This window comes from Typopeltis vanoorti, chromosome 17, assembly GCF_054136105.1.
Source record: "Typopeltis vanoorti isolate ZY-2024b chromosome 17, IOZ_Tvanoo_1.0, whole genome shotgun sequence".
Taxonomy (NCBI): domain Eukaryota; kingdom Metazoa; phylum Arthropoda; class Arachnida; order Uropygi; family Thelyphonidae; genus Typopeltis; species Typopeltis vanoorti.
Window position 1 is genome coordinate 65,114,359 of NC_143565.1, and position 17,108 is coordinate 65,131,466.

The window sequence follows — 17,108 nt, forward strand, 5'->3', positions numbered from 1 at the left end:
AAAGTCATCTACTGAAACAAATCTGAAAACACACCCAAACTCGACATCACCAGAATTAAAGATCGGTACTATCAACATAAGAAGCCTGAATGACAAAGAAATGGAGCTAGCTGAGGAATTAGACAAGTACCAGATCGACATAATAGGGGTGACTGAAAGAAAAAAGACCAAAACTGGTGAGATCTTTCTGAGCAATAAATATAAAATGTTATATTCAGGCAATGACAATCAAGGAAAAGAAGGAGTAGCCATAGTATTCAAAACAAAATACGAGGCTAATCTTGAATGGCAAGCTGTCTCAAGTAGAGTAATGTGGGCAAATATGAGAATGGGGAACTGGACAATGAGACTTATTTGTGCATATGGTCCCACAGAAGGTTCTACTAAGGTAGAAGCGGAGAAATTTTTTGAGGCTTTAGAAAAAGCAACTGACACAATGAAAAAGGAAAAGTTGGTCTTTGTTAAGGATCTAAATAGCAGAGTAGGAAATGATTGTCAGACATACAAAAATATTTTGGGAAAATTTGGAGAAAAGAGCAAAGCTAATAATAATAGCAAATACCTGTTGGATTTCTGTTCAGGACATGGACTGGTTATTACTAACACCATGTTCCAACATAAAAATGTGCACAAATTCACATGGAGAGAAGAGGCAAGGAATAAGAAAAGTCTCATTGACTATGTTATTGTTGATAGTGATGTTTTCTCCCTGGTGCAGGACACCAGAGTGTACAGAGGATTTGAAATTGGAAGTGATCACTATTTAGTCTTGAGCAGGATAAAATTAAATTTCATATTGAAAAGAATAACACGTAAGAAAGTTTTGAAGCAAATAAAAGTTGAGCAACTCTCAGATGTGAACTGTAGACTAAAATACACAAAGATTATTGAAGAAAAAATGAAAGAGTTTGAGAACAGGAACTAAACCTTGAAGATTCAGTGGCAAGCCTTGAAGAAAACTCTGATTGATTCAGCTAGAGAGGCATGTGGTGAAATTGTCTGCAAAGATAGAAAAATTAGAACTGCATGGTGGACACAGGAAGTGAAAGAGGCAGTGAAGGAAAAGAAGAAAGCATATCAAAAGTTCCTGGCAAATAAGTCAGCTTGTGCTCTTAGAGAATACAGAGACAAATGTAAGAAAACTAAACACTGTGTAAAACTAGCTAAACAAAAGTCATGGGAGGACTTTGGCAAGAACATAGGAAATAAATATCAAGAAGGTGGCAAAATATTCTGGAGGTCATTGAAGAAGCTTAGGGATGGAGGAAAGAGTGCTGTAAAAGGAGTTAGAGATGATAAAGGTGACATGAAAATGGGAGAAAAAGATATCCTTGATGTATGGAGTAATTACTTTGAAAAACTGCTAAGTGAAACAAGCAGTGATGACAGCACAGTGGTAAAAAAACACTGACCAGACATGCAGTCAGGAACACATATCCATACTTGAAGTAGAAAAAGCCATCAAAGGCTTGAAATGTGGAAAGGCAGCAGGAGTAGATGATATTCGACCAGAAATACTGAAGTATGGTGGTATAAAAGTCTTACAGTGGCAGCACTGCATAGTTAAGAAAGCGTGGACAGAGGGACGAATTCCCGATGATTGGGGTAGAGGTTTCATATTACCCATATATAAGAAGGGAAATAAAACTGAATGTGAGAATTACGGAGGTATTTCCCTACTGAGTGTTCCTGGTAAGATATATGCAAGTATACTTGAGAAATGGTTGAGAAGAATTGTGGAAGAAAAGCTTGGTGAAGAATCGAGCTGGATTCAGGTCAAATAGAGGCTATCAGGATCAGATCTTCACTTTACGATAAATAGTAGCGAAATCATGGGAATATAACAAAGATCTGTATTTAAGTTTTGTCAATTTGGAAAAGGCACATGACAAGGTGCCAAGAGAGAAGCTATTCAAAATGCTACAGTTGTATGGTATCAATCGGGCATTATATCAAGCAATACTTAGTCTTTATTTGAGTTGTAAGTCAGCAGTTAGAATTGAAGGAAGTACAGGAAGATGATTTAATGTTAAATCTGGTGTCAACAAGGATGTATATTTTCACCTCTGTTATTCATTATCTATATGGATTGCATTATGAAGGAAAGTGGTATTAAACCTGATATCAAAATTGAAGATGTCAATGTTAGCTCCTTGCTTTATGCAGATGATGTTATACTTCTAAATAAATCTGCTACAAGTCTGCAAGATTCCCTGACTAAATTGAATAACTATTGTGATAGATGTGGTATGAAGGTCAGCAATAACAAGACAAAGATAATGAAAATAGGCAGAAGCATTGAAAATATCAGCTGCATTGTGAATGGAGAACCTATAGAACAAGTAAAACATTTCAGCTACTTAGGCACGATTTTTAGTGAAAATGGTAAATTAAATATGCAAATAGACAACAGAATCAACAAAGCTGGTATGGTAGGAATTGATTGAATAAATTCATATGCAGTAAGAGAGAAATTAGTCTGAACACTAAATTAGCTGTTTACAAGACAGTGTTCAAACCAGTTTTAACTTATGGATCTGAAAGCTGGGTCAGAAGTAAAACACTTGACCAAAGACTAGAGACTGCAGATATGAGAGTCCTGAGAAAGATTAAAGCGTGAAAAGATGACATCAATAGCAATATCATATTAAAAATGAGGATATTAGGAAAGAACTTGACATTGTCAGCATCCAGTAATGCGTTAGCAGAGCTAATCTCAGGTGTTATGGTCACTTAAACAGAATTGGCGAGGAAAGATTAGCAAAACAAGTGTTCTCTGCCAGGTTGGCAGGAAAATGACCCAGAGGAAGACCAAGATATAGGTGAATTGATACGGTACAAAGTGCCTTAAACGATAGAAATATAAGATCTGATAATGTTGTAGTCTTGACAAGTAACAGTCTGATTTGGAGGAAAATTGTATATAGGAAGTTAGTAATGATGTAAATTTTTCATGTAGTACTATCATATCCTGTATACTCCTTGAGAGTACATCGCTGGAATTTGATGATGACACAAATGCCAGGTGCATCAGGAACAAAGGGGAAAGAGAGTTTGTTGGCTTCGTGAATATGTTTTGACCTAAGATTATTGCCATTACTGAAACGTCATCCTCAGAGTCAGATGATTTGATTAGTTACTATAGAAACTCCATGAAAGCAGTAATAGTAATGTCTTATGTAGCAGTGAACATGAGGTTATCTTGTGTGAAGTAGAGATTAACAAGATGAAATATATGGTGGAGTGTTGCTAAAGACTTAATGATTCAGCTGCTAGGGATGATTGATGCATTGCCAAATTACCCTGATGGGGACTAAATGAGTAATCTGTTTTTTTAAATAACGAAACCTGTGGTGAATTCATCACTAAAAAAAAACACACACATAATAACCACAGTAATGACTATTTAATTCATAAATATTTCATTCCAAGTATCTTGGCACATCATCAGTACAGTAGTTCAAACAATACTAGGAATAGCATAATAAATATGCCACTAATTACAAACCTATCAACCAAATCTATAACTTGTTACCTTTTCCTAAGGACAAACTCTCACCTCTGATGTTACCTGGTGTTTATGAGATCCCATACTCCTGCAAGTTGTCTTACTTTGGTCAGACAAGTAGGTCTGTTCAGAAACGCTTCTCGGAACATCAAGACCACATTCGTCTTTTCAAACCACAGAAATCGGGTCTCTCCCAACATGGAGTTGAAAATCCAAACCATAGAATCCATTGGGAGAAGTCGAAACTTTTACGCAGATCTTTATATAAATATGAACGTTTTTATAAAGAAAGTGCTGAAGCCCTACTACACAGACCAAATTTAAACCGCAAGGATGTTCTTACTATTCCTAAAGTATGGGAAATTGTCATACAAAATTGCGTAAAATAATCTTTATATATATTATATATATATATATATTATATAAATTTTTCAAACGGGGCCCTGACATCCAGAAGTTTTGGGAAGCACTGTTCTATGGCACTGAACAACCAGCTTCTGTCCACTGTTTTGACTGCTGTTTGGATTCTGGTATGTAATGGTGAATCGAAGTGTCATCCATAGTAATAAATCGATGCACAAAATCAGTTCCATTAAAACTCTCCAAGCACTGGCTTTGTTGATTATATTGTCTATTTCCTTATTTAATTTATCATCTTCATTAAAAATTGTGCCTAAGTAGCTGAAATGTTTTACTTGTTCTCTAGGTTCTTCATTCACAATGCAGTTGATATTTTTAATACTTCTGCCTATTTTCATTGTCTTTGTCTGGTTATTGCTGACCTTCATACCATATCTATTACAACAGTTATTCAGTTTCGTCAGGGAATCTTGCAGACTTGTAGCAAATTTATTTAGAAGTATAACTAGGGTTACCATATTCTGAAATGCCGACACCCCATCGCCTGAACAACTCGTTCCGGACACAAACATCTAACACAAAAATAAATACATTTGTTTGAAATCTTTACCTTTGTAAGCTTTTCATTAATTAGATGTGATGAGTATGCTTATTAGAACACACAAAGATATGAGATTTTAAGTGTCATCATAAGTCTTACGAAACAAGAGTAGGCATACATGAAAAAGAATTAGACTTATCACAGTACATACATTAGTTTGCAGCCCATGCATATTTTTCACTAGACCTAATTTTCTTTAGCAGTTCTTTATTTTGACACAAATAGTCAAACATATTTTTACATGTAAAATGTCTGTAATTAAATTTATATATAGCTAGTCTTTTCACAGATTCTGTGGTAAGTCTATTTCTTTCCTTGGTCCACTGAACTTGTATTAATGAAAAGAGCCTTTCAACACTGGCATTGTGACAACACTGGCAGATATTTCATTATCAAAATGTGGACATGTCCGCATAAATGCTGACATATGGTAACCTAAGTATAGCATCATCTGCATAAAGCAAAGAGCTGAGATTAACATCTCCAATTTTGATATCAGGTTTAATACCACTTTCCTTCATAATGTGATCCATATAGATAATGAATAACAGAGGGGACAATATGCATCCTTATCTGACACCAGATTTAACATTAAACCATCTTCCTGTACGTTTTAGGATTTGTTCCAGTAGCTGACTTTTAGCTGTTTGCCCTGGTGCCCTGGCAAAAACAACTGGGGCCTTGTTTAACCAGGCGACGCCCCAGCCAGCATGAAATTCTGTCATGTTGTACCATCATTCTATATTTTGGTTTATGTACAAATTAAACAGCAGTTGTCCAAGCACAGAGTCCTGTCTTCTGTATTCTGCTCCTCCATATACTACTTTCTGGTAACTGTCCATTAGCCATCTTTTTATCTATATCACCAGTTTCCAATCCATCCTCATTTGTTGCAGTTTGCTTTACATAGTTCCATGTGGTATCCTGTCAAACGGCTTTGCAAAATCCATCCATATCATCATGTTGCTATATCTAACTCAACAGTCACTCTATTATAAAAAGTTAGCTGATTACTAAGGCATGACCAACCCTTCACAAGGATGTGCTGCCTCTCATAGAGTATAATATTCTTATCCACCCATTCCTGAATTCTCTTTTTGACCAACTTTGTCAGTACTTTTACCACTGCTCCTGAGATACTAATTGGGCTATAATTTGCTACCACAGATTTAGGTTTTGTCTCCTTGCACTCTCTTCTGATTTTGCCAGTACTGTGACTTCCTAGTCAAAGGCATCACCATTTCTCCTGCAAAAAACGCAAGATTATATCCCATCCAATCTCACAGCTGTATTTGCATTCAGATTCTGCAATATACTAAGTACTTCCAATTCTTCAACTTCTGTTCTCACATCACTCCCTGTCACCTCTGTCATAACAGTCTTCACTTGGATGATATACCCTTGCAAAATGGTCACACGGTAGCTGAAAATTTCATCTGCCTCTGTTACCTCTCTACCATCTGTAATCATTGAAGTTATCCTTCCATAGTCAATTTTCCTCCTCCTACTTGTCATATAACAAAACAACCCTTTGGGATTTCTTTTCACCTGTTCAGCTTTTTCTTCTCATAATCTGATTTTTTCTTCCATACCACACTGGTCACCTTTTTTTTTTGCCTGATCCTTATACTGTTCATGAGGTAGCTGCCACCTTTCTCCTTATATGCCCTCCACAGCATTTTCTTTGTTTGCAGCTCATGCTTAATGATACTTCTCATCTATCGTACTCCTATCTGATTTACTCTAGTGACCTTGGATATGCAGTGTGATATTGCTTTCTCCAGATATCTCCATGCACTCTGAATATCCTTCCTTTGTAGATCTTTATGCCATGGTACTGCTTCAAGCTGTCTTCTATCTGTATCATAATCACCTGCCTCTCATAGTTATATTCCCCTTATTATTAGTTATATACCCATTCTTAACTGGGATTTCCACATGTTTTGCTACCTTCTAAGTCAAGACCACATGATCACTTTTTGTAATTGGAGGCAATGTCCTTATTGCCATTTCTTAGTTATGGACAGATCTTATCCTATAGCAGGATCCAACATTCTAGTACCCCGAGTCTCCGCTGTCACATTCTGCTTCAAGTATTTATCTCTCAGTAAGCATATAATTCCATTATCTTCCTGCCATGTGATCTTTCCTCCTTCCATTGTGTGTCTCCAAAGTTGAATACCCCCCCCCCCCCCCCCCCCCATAACAATTACTCATTGCACTTGTACTAATCTGCTGTTGCATGTCTTCCACATCATCCCCTGGCCTATAGCAGCAGCAACCTGTTTTATATATTGGCCTCATTCTCACACCAGATTGACTCAAAAGTATTGCGGTCTGTACAACTGACCCCTACTCTTGATGGCTACAATTCATCTGCTATCATCAGCAGTACCAGATCCCCTGTCCTGTTTACTCTATGTGCCTTGAAAATATTAAATCCAACACATTCAATCCCTGTAACTACATCATTTGCTGTTAGCCAAGTCTCACTAATGCTTATAATGTTTGGCAAGTTGTACTAACCGATGCCTCAAACTCCTCACTATTGTTTCTGATACTTCTGGTATTAGTATATAGCGGGGGTGTTCAACCCCTGCTATATACTAATACCGATCGCATATTAGTATATCGCAGAGCGGTATACTAATACGCGAAATAGAGTGGAGCGACTTTTGGTCGATCTCTTGTGTATTCCTTCTTACTTACAAATTTAATTAAAACTGAAAACATAATATTTTATTATCATTATTTTGTATTATTTTTAATTCTCTTTAATTGTATTGCTATTGTTTATTTATTTTTCATTAAAATTGTCAAATCAGTAATTTTCTTATAAGTCCAGGTAAATTAATTAATTTGGATCAGTGGAAGTCAAACAGTGAGTCGAGTGAATACGATTATAAGCAAAGTTTAAAAACTCGATTTTAGCTTAAATATTAAATATTCCAAAGCACATTACATCGCTTTTTTACTTAGGTTAAGTCCCATGTGAATATTGTAAAAAAATAAACTTTGTTTGTCTCAGTATAGTTTGTATTAGATGTTTTTGTAAATAACTTTTTTGAAGCTAACTGTATACACTGCTTTAATAAGAATATGTTAGAGTGTTAAAAACAAAAGCAATGTTTTTGTTGCCGAACTTGTACATGTTGGCATTAGAAAGATTGTTATTGAAACTTGTATGTATGAGAAAGGCTTGCAGGCTCTTAGTGTAAACATTTCCAAAGTCAGTCAGAAAGAGTTCAAACAACTTTCCGATGGCCGGCAACTTACAATCAAAAGAAAGCGGAGGAGAACAAAAGGCTTGCCGAACTTGAAACTTAAGATGAAAGCCTCATACCAATTCTTTGGGGGTTGCGAAACTTCATGCGAGGTCTCAGAGGAGGCCTAATAAAAACGGACTGCTTCAAGCAGAAGGGGGTCCCAGTTCCAGAGTTGCCGTCAGAGAGGAGGCTGCCCGGTCCAGAGTCGCCGTCAGAGAGACTGCCCAGATCCACGTTGCTTGAGAGAGGAGTTTCCTGCTTCCAGAAAGGAGCTTCTCGGTTTGAGATGTCACTAGAGAGAGAGACTACTTCTGGGTCGCAGACAAGGTTTCAAATTGCCGAAAGGAAGAGTTCCAATTGCCGGAGAAAAGTTTCCAGGCCAGGTTAATGTCAGACATTCACCAATGTGTTGCATTTTCGTTACAATTTGATGAATCAAACGACTTCACTGATATTGCTCAGTTAATGGTATTTATTCGCATGGTATTTCAAGATTATTCAAGTAAAGAAGAATTTTTGAAAATTATACCATTATTGGGAAGCACTAGAGGAGAAGACATTTTTTCGGCATTTGATGAATTTGAACTTCCGCTTTTTAAACTTGTGTCTATTACTACTGATGGTGCTCCTGCAGTGATAGGTAATAAATCAGGCTTCATTTCATTATGTAAAAACAGTGACAAATATCCACATTTTTTAACGTACCACTGTATTATTCACCAAAAAGTACTGTGTAGTAAAAGATTAAACACAAAAGATGTTTTGGATATTACATTAAAAATTGTAAATTCTGTTCGAAGAAAAGCCCTGCAACGGCGGTTATTTAAATTACAGGCAGATGATGATAGGGAACTTCCGTTGTACAATAATGTTCGCTGGCTCAGCAGAAGTAAATTTTTAGATAGATTTCTTATTAATTAACGATATAAAAAAATTTTCTTGATGAAAAAGGAGGTATTTATCCACAATTGAATCATAAAAGATGGTTGTTACACTTATAATTTTTAATAGATTTCTGTATGAAATTAAGCAATTTAAATTTAGAGTTACAAGGTAGAGATAAAAATTGAATTGACATGTTAAGTTCAATAAAAACTTTCCAACAATACTTACTTTTATTAAAGAAAAATATAAATGACCACGAATTTAGACACCTCCCATATTTATTAAAATTTTTTGAACAAAATCAAGAAATGCTTTGCTATGATTTAAATGAATTTATTCGTGAAATAGAATTAGTTGAGGAAGAAATAAATTCAAGATTTAAAGATTTTAATAAAACTGAAATGATCGTATCTTTTATCAATAATCCATTTCAAGAAAACTTGATATTACAGAAATTTCAAATAAAATTAGTGGGCTGTTTGATATAAACCAAGCTGAAGTAGAACTTGAGATAATAAACATTCAGAATAGTTTACATTTAAAATCAATAAACAACGAAGTCATTTGGAAGTATGCACATGAAAAATTCTCAATATTAACTGATATTGCGTGAAAAATTCTGTCGTGTTTTGGATCAACATACTTGTCAGAATCCGCTTTTTCAAATATGACCGTCATAAAAAATTGATTAAGAAACCAAATTACAAATAATCATTTGGATGATTGTCTGCGATTGGTCACTTCTTCATATCAACTTGACTATGAAAATATTGCGAGGTCCAAACAATGCCAAATTTCACATTAACTTTTTTTTTTTTTTTTTAATCAACCAGCATTTCCTGTAACTTGTGAGTTTGTAATCAATCTGTTGTTTTTTCTAACTTTGGTTTTCTAAAATAGAGAAATAAATATTTTATTCTAATATATATATTTTTTTTTATAACATAGAATAAAAGCCAAAAGGCTATTTTTCTGGCAACCTTAATAATAATGAAGGGGGATACAAATCCTTTGATGTTTATCTGCCAGTAAGCGAAACTCTAAGAACTAGGACTAAGATCTATGAGTTTCATACCAAAAAACTATCGGCAAATCCAAGTGTAAGTAACCACTTGGTAGTACAACACCAAGGCAACTCGTATCAAAGGTGGAGCAAGCTCCCTCACTATCCTTAATATTTTCTCATAATGTAAAAACACAGTCCCTAGGGGATGTAATACTGTAATTACATTGAAGACAGGTCACTACCCAGACAGGTTTCAACCTTTTTTGAGGTCTCATCAGTGTGTAGGTTGACCTGGAAGATAACAAGGTTTAAGTGAAAAGAACTTGCATACCTTCACTATACGAATGCCATAAAGGTGTGCCTGTGTATTATAACATAGAATAAAAGCCAAAAGGCTATTTTTCTGGCAACCTTAATAATAATGAAGGGGATACAAATCCATGTTTATCTGCCAGTATGCGAAACTCTAAGAACTAGGACTAAGATCTATTAGTTTCATACCGAAAAATTATCGGCAAATCCAAGTGTAAGTAACCACTTGGTAGTTCAACACCAAGGCAACTTGTATCAAAGGTGGAGCAAGCTCCATCGCTATCCTTGATATATATACTTACTGGCAGATAAACATCAAAGGATTTGTATCCCCTTCATTAATATTTTTTTTTTTGTTGTATTAAAATAATTAAAAGTGATAAATAAATTTTTAAATACACAAATAAAGTTTTTAGTTGTGTATATTTTTAAAGTTGTTTATTTTTGCGTAATCAGATATCAGGTTGGGGGAACGTGATCTATATAAGAGAGTAGATCGCTGAATAACTTATAAGAGAGTAGATCGCCAAATAAATTTTTATAGAAAAGTAGCTCACGTAGTAAAAAAGGTTGAACATCACTAATATATAGAAACTGCACTCTTCAAGCCCACAAAAGCCCAGTTATCACCTGAATTGACTATTTTATTCAATATTTTTGCTTGGGATACTGGATTCTACACTTGTTAGTCATACTCATTTGCTTCATGGGTGCCTTCACACACACACTTGTTTGTATCTGCCCTAATTTCTTTTGTTCTCCTGACTTTGCACTTTCGCCTCTCAGTGAACAGAGCTCTCTCTAGACACCAACTCTGAATTAATTTAAGTGCATTTCATCAGCATTGTACAAATCTTTATGGTCATCAAACTCAGGCTATAGCTCCACAAACACTACCTTCCTTCTGCACAACCTGCATATTGAATCATTAGCTATCATCACCCTCCTTCTCTGTTTGCATTAATCATAACATGGAAGCAGACTTACAAACCTCTCGCTCTTCTTTTTTGCTTCTTCCAATAACTCTTTCACATCTTCCCCATTCAATAATTCTCACCTCTCAAGTCTTTGGTTCCAGCCAAAATAATCAATTCTTTCACTTTCTGCATTCTGATAGCATTCCTAATATTAATTTTTGCACCAGGGAAACAAGATTATTCAGTGCTTTTGTGACGTACACTCCCTTATCATAGAATTGATGTAAACAGTTACCTGCTTACATTTGTTTATTTTTACAATTTTCTTTGCGGCTTCAGAGCTCTTGCATTTTTCTGTTCTCAATTTAACCAATACAGTGAGCTTTTTCTCAGGTCACCTCTCAAGTCTTTGGTTCCAGCCAAAACAATCAATTCTTTCCCTTTCCACATTCTGACAGCATTACTAATATTATTAATTTTTTCAGCAGTAAGTAATGGTAAGATAGCATATGCTATCTTACTGCTAATTTCAACCACCTCATTTATAATTTTTTTCACATTTCTTTTACCATCGTTTAAACCCTGAACTCTGTTCACTTCAATACTTCCAGTTTCATGGCTTTCAGTACTAACGTCTGCTATTCCATTCTCTTGCTTCTGATAAGTCTCACATTTCTGTTCATAAAACATCTATGACTCTCTCTCTCTCTGCTGACACTCTCATACCATAATCCATTATCTCTTGGTAACAAATACATAATACACACTATATTTCACAAAATCTCCCATTTCAAACCTTCTGCACAATGATGCTTTGACTGCCACTGTTCTCGTTTGCTTTGGTGCCATGAATAACCCAGTTTATCTATCATGGTACAAATATATCAAAAATAAATAACGACAGTCACATACAAGAATTTTGTTGCTAATTATGAAAATATTATTAAATCAATTTTAAAACAGTCACATACAAGAATTTTATTGCTAATTATGAAAATATCATTAAATCAATTTTAAAACAATGATTCAGCTGCAAGCTCACAATCATGCAGTCCGTCCAGTACACACCATCTGGTGTTGGGCACTTTTTGTCTGAAGTAGACAACATTGTTCAAATAATGAGTGCTCAATTATTCCAATTAAGTGGATATTGAATCCAACTTTATTTCATAGCCGAATATAGAAACTACAAGAGTTTTATGCTGAATATAGTGACTATAAAAGTTTTGGCAGATATAAGCGTATGCCAACCTTTCTTGACAGGGCAACTCGTAGTAAAGGTGGAGCAAGTTCCGATCACTGTCCTTAGTATTTTCCCATAATGTAAAATGCATTTCCTAGGAGATGTATGATGTTATACATTATGGGGGGGAGGTCACTACCCACACTAGTTTCGACCTTTTTTGAGATCTCGTCAGTGGGAGCTAGACCAAGAATACTCAGGATGAAGTGATGCAGAACTTGTATGTTACGATGAGTTGCTAAAAAAAGGTGTCACATTACAAAAGGCACCAAAATTACTGAAAAAGAGAGCGAAAAGGCTTCACTTCGGCAATGCAAAATTATTCAAATTAAGTGGATATTGAATCCAACATTATTTCATAGCCGAATATAGAAACTACAAGAGTTTCATGCTGAATATAGAGACTATAAAAGTTTTGGTGGATACAAGCGTACACCAACCTTTCATGACAGGGCAACTCGTAAAGGTGGAGCAAGTTCCGATCACTGTCTTTAGTATTTTCCCATAATGCAAAACACATTTCCTAGGAGATGTATGATGTTATACATTATGGGGGGAGGTCACTACCCAAACTGGTTTCAACCTTTTTTTGAGGTCTCGTCAGTAGGAGCTAGACCAAGAATACTCAGGATGAAGTGATGCAGAACTTGTGCTTTATGACGTATATTCAGCTATGAAATAATGTTGGATTCAATATCCACTTAATTTGAATAATTTTGCATTGCCGAAGTGAAACCTTTTGACTCTCTTTTTCAGTAATGAGTGCTCATTTTGCTAAGATCTATCAACCTAGTATATGTCTCATTACATGGGATGAAGAGAGAGAGAGAGAGAGAGAGAGAGAGAGAGAGAGAGATGTATGAAAAACATGTTCTGGAGCTGTTTCATAACCTGGAATTTAGCAACAGGATCAGATGGTATATCAGCATGTATGCTAAAAGAATGATCATGCGAACCGATTAGGCCCTTGGCTTGTATAATTTGAGTCTTAGCTCAGAAAATATCCTTCAAGAATGAAAAGTATGTATGAAAGTCCATCATACACAGGTGGTGCAAAAACCAATGTCTCTAATGGAGTGGTGGTTGAAGATTTTTGAGAAGTTGATAAGAACTCGTATATGGAAATGGAATTGACAGACAACTATACTTTGCAAAGAACAGCGTAGGATAACTAAAGGGATATTTTAGCAATTTGCTCATACTTGATAATAATGTGACTGTAGAGTCATATGGGAATGGATACACTATGATACTATTGGTAAGGCATACCACTTGGAAGGCTGTTGCATCATTTAGAGAGCATGGGATTGGAATGTAATCTATTGACTTGGTACACTGAAGGCTGAACAGGTATCAGAAATTGGCATATGGGGAGGTTTTGGACCATTATTCAATTTATACGTTCAAGATATTGAGAAGGGCATACAGGATGTTTGGTTGTTTCCTGATGTTGAAAGATAAGCAGCCAAATCAGAGATGCTATTAATATACCAGCACTTACAGAATGATTTGAATATGATGAAACAGTGGGTAAATGATAATCACTATTAATTCAGTGTTAGTAAGTGCAAGTTCTGCATTTTGATATGAGATTTCCAGTGGCATGTTGGTAGGATTATGCTACAAGAAACTGATGATGCTAATGATCTTGGAGTTATGATGGGTAGGAATGTGAAGTTCAAAGGTCACATTGCAAAATTTGCAAATATAACTCAGAGGATAATTGTGGTGTTAAAACAAAAATTTATATGAAAGGATAAGGAAGTCAGTTTGTCTCTTAAAAGGCCTTGATGTGATTGAACCTGGACTACTATGTGCAAACATTGATCTCCTGGGTTCAGTTGTGATAAAAAAATAATAAAATTGTGGAAAGGGTACAAAGAAAGAACAGCAAACAACAGTGGAGAGTGTTTGCACTTTAGGAAAAAGAGGAGTAAAAGGACTATAAACTTCTGAAAGGGTATTATAGGTTATTGACTGATGAAATCTTTAAATTATATGAAAGGTGGGATAAAGGACAAAGTAGCATTATTGGAGATTAAGTTCTTGTGCAGTTAAGAAAGGGATGAGAGCTGGATTTTTTTTCTCACAGAGATCAGTGAGTGGAACAGTTTCCCAGTGTGAATGAGTTTAAGGGAAAGTATGATAGCTGGTGTGGGTGATTTATGGCTTCCCTCAATGAGTCCTTAACCCTCTTAGATGATGATGATAATATCATCATTATTATCGCCAGATCTCCATGGAGTCAAAAGATTCATTGTGGAGGCAAGCACTGTTACACACAAAGCATATCAAACTGTACTTTATACTCATTCAACTGCATTCAGTACAATGCTAGACAACACATTCCGCTCACCAACCACTCTCTCCATGTAAAGAACCTGTTCCTAATGCCCATCTTCACATCCTCCTTATACATCTAACAGGTATGTCCCCTATTTCCACATTCACATGGTAACAACCCTTTACCAACTTAAATGTCTCAGTCATACCCGCTCTTCCTCCTCTTTACAAGGTTTTGCAAACTGCATTCACTCAATCTGTTCTTGCATCCCACATCCCAAAGACCAGTTATTACCTTAGTCTGCCTTCTCTGGATCTTTTCCAACATATCATCATTACCACAAAAACCAGGGGACCAAATCTGTGCACAATAATCCATATGAAGCCTGATCAAGACAATACAGTGGAACCAGAACCTCTTTATTTCTACAATTTAAGGTCCTCTGCATCATTGCAATATCTGTTTCATATCTCCTCAGCTTCTCCAAATTTCCTTGTGAAATGCATATTTTCTATCCTATTTTGTCTACCAAATTCCAGAACCTTACACTTGATAACATTCAGTTGACAGTTCCATACTGTTGCCCATTCATACAATCTATTCAAGTCCTCCTGTAAAGCCACAATATCTGTTTCATTCCTCATCACTCTCCCCAATTTTGCATCATCAGCAAACATTGTATATTACCAGTTAAACCTATCCCAACATCATTAAAATACAAATTAAATGACAATGGTCCCCAAACTGATCCTTGCAGCATACCACTAGTGACTTTCTTCTTTCGAGATAGTGCCCACCCATACACAACTTGCTGATACCTATCTGATAGCCATTCAACTATTATTATTATTATGGGCTATTCCATGGAAACCTTAGACTCAAGGGGGGGGGGGGGGTCCTAAACATCATGCCAAGCAACGTATTCTACTCATTCACAACACTCCAAGCAAAAAAGTCTAGTCCGTACACTTCCAGCTAACTACATTCTTGCTCAGTTTTCAAGGATGGTCCCTGGTTCTTTCACCCCCCAGACCTGTTCTGAAAAATTTCCATCATATTAATCTTGTACAAACCCTTCAATAATTATTGAATGAAAACCCTTCAATAATTAAGATCTTGGTAACCTGGGTTTCTTGGGAATGAGGAGGTGGTTGAGAGGATACAGAGGCAAGTGATCAAGATAGTGTAAGGTCTATAGAATGAACCTAATGAGAACAGGTTGAAGATTTGTGGCTTACAGAAATTAAACCTATCTCACTATCATTAATTTACAAATTAGTCTACCTACCTACTTTAGTTTGTGATCAACTTGTGTGTGTGTGTGTGTGTGTTGCAGTCTATCAAAAGCCTTTGTAAAATCTAAGTAAAGCATATGCATTTTCTTTGTCCAATAAATCCATCATCTTGTTGTAGTACATAACCGAGTTTGTAATACATATGACTCCCTTTTACCAACCGATGCTGAAAAGCACAAAAAATACCACTGTTATCATCCCACTTCTGTATAATATCTTTCACCACCCTCTCCAGTACCTTTACTACTACTCCAGATATACAGATTTACCTATAATTTGTTGCTTTAGCCTTATCATGACTTTTGTGAAGTAACACAAAAGTCACTTCCTTCCAATCCTTTCGGACTTGTGCTGTTGCAAGACTTGTTAAGCAGGTAAGCAACACTGATGCTAACTCCTTGGAACATTCCTTTAAGACATGTGACATGTCATCAAGCCCTATTGCCTTATTGACATCTAGCTTACTTCACTCCTTTTATACATCTTGCTTTCTCACCATTAAATCTTTTCTAATTTTATTTTCTGTGACTCAGCTCCTGATTTCACACTGAAGATGGAAACTCCTTGATGAGCTGTTCACTGAATTCCTCAACTATGTCCTCTGCACCAGTTATCAATCTCCCACTTTCATCCATTAACATCATCTTACCATAATTGTTCATCTTTCTACTGGCTACATATGGAAAAAACTTTTCCGATTTGCTAATTTCTGCTTGTTCTACACTTTTGTTGCCCTTACCAACTGAGTTACTCTCCTCACCTACTCTTTGTGCAACTGATATAACCATTATTATTCATGTTCTGCTTCCAAAGTGCCTTCTACCTCCAGATTTCATGCATATCCGTATTCATCCATTTTTATATCTACCTAATTCCACCCTTTAACCTTTGGAATACTTCACACAACGATGCTGTTATGTATTTCTTTTCAGTTCTCAAGCAGCATTTATTTTCTTACGTCGCAACTCCTCATTCCATGCTATAGCTCCACACTGTTCTCTTAAGCTTGTTATAATCACCATCCTTGTACTTCCACATATATCCTTTCCTCCCATGTCTTTATATGGCCAGCCATAATGCATGTGATCACTTCCTGATCACTCTCACCAACTGGAGGGAAGTGTGAAACCCACTGTTACATTCTCTGAAATGATTAGATCAGAAACTCTCAATTCTCATGTGCCGTCCTTTACATACTTCCTGAGATGGTCTTTCAAGAACTTCAGAAATTCATTTTCCTTATTCCAAATACTATCTCTTCATTCTAACCTATATCACCATAATTAAAATCACCTATAATAATTACCCCCCCCCCTTTTTTTTTTTTTCTCACTAATCCAGGTTGCTTATGCATTTCTTTTAGAGTTTGACACTCAAGTGCACAGTTTCTTGTGTAAGTGTTAAAAAAAAAAAAAAAGCATTCAGACCTCT

At 35.9% G+C, this 17,108-nt stretch overlaps 1 protein-coding gene across 1 annotated transcript in view; it reads left to right on the forward strand.

The window, feature by feature from the left end:
* LOC150097449 (recombining binding protein suppressor of hairless-like) overlaps nucleotides 1–17,108 on the forward strand; it is a 419,037-nt gene that overhangs the window by 140,891 nt on the left and 261,038 nt on the right. The window lies entirely within an intron of this gene.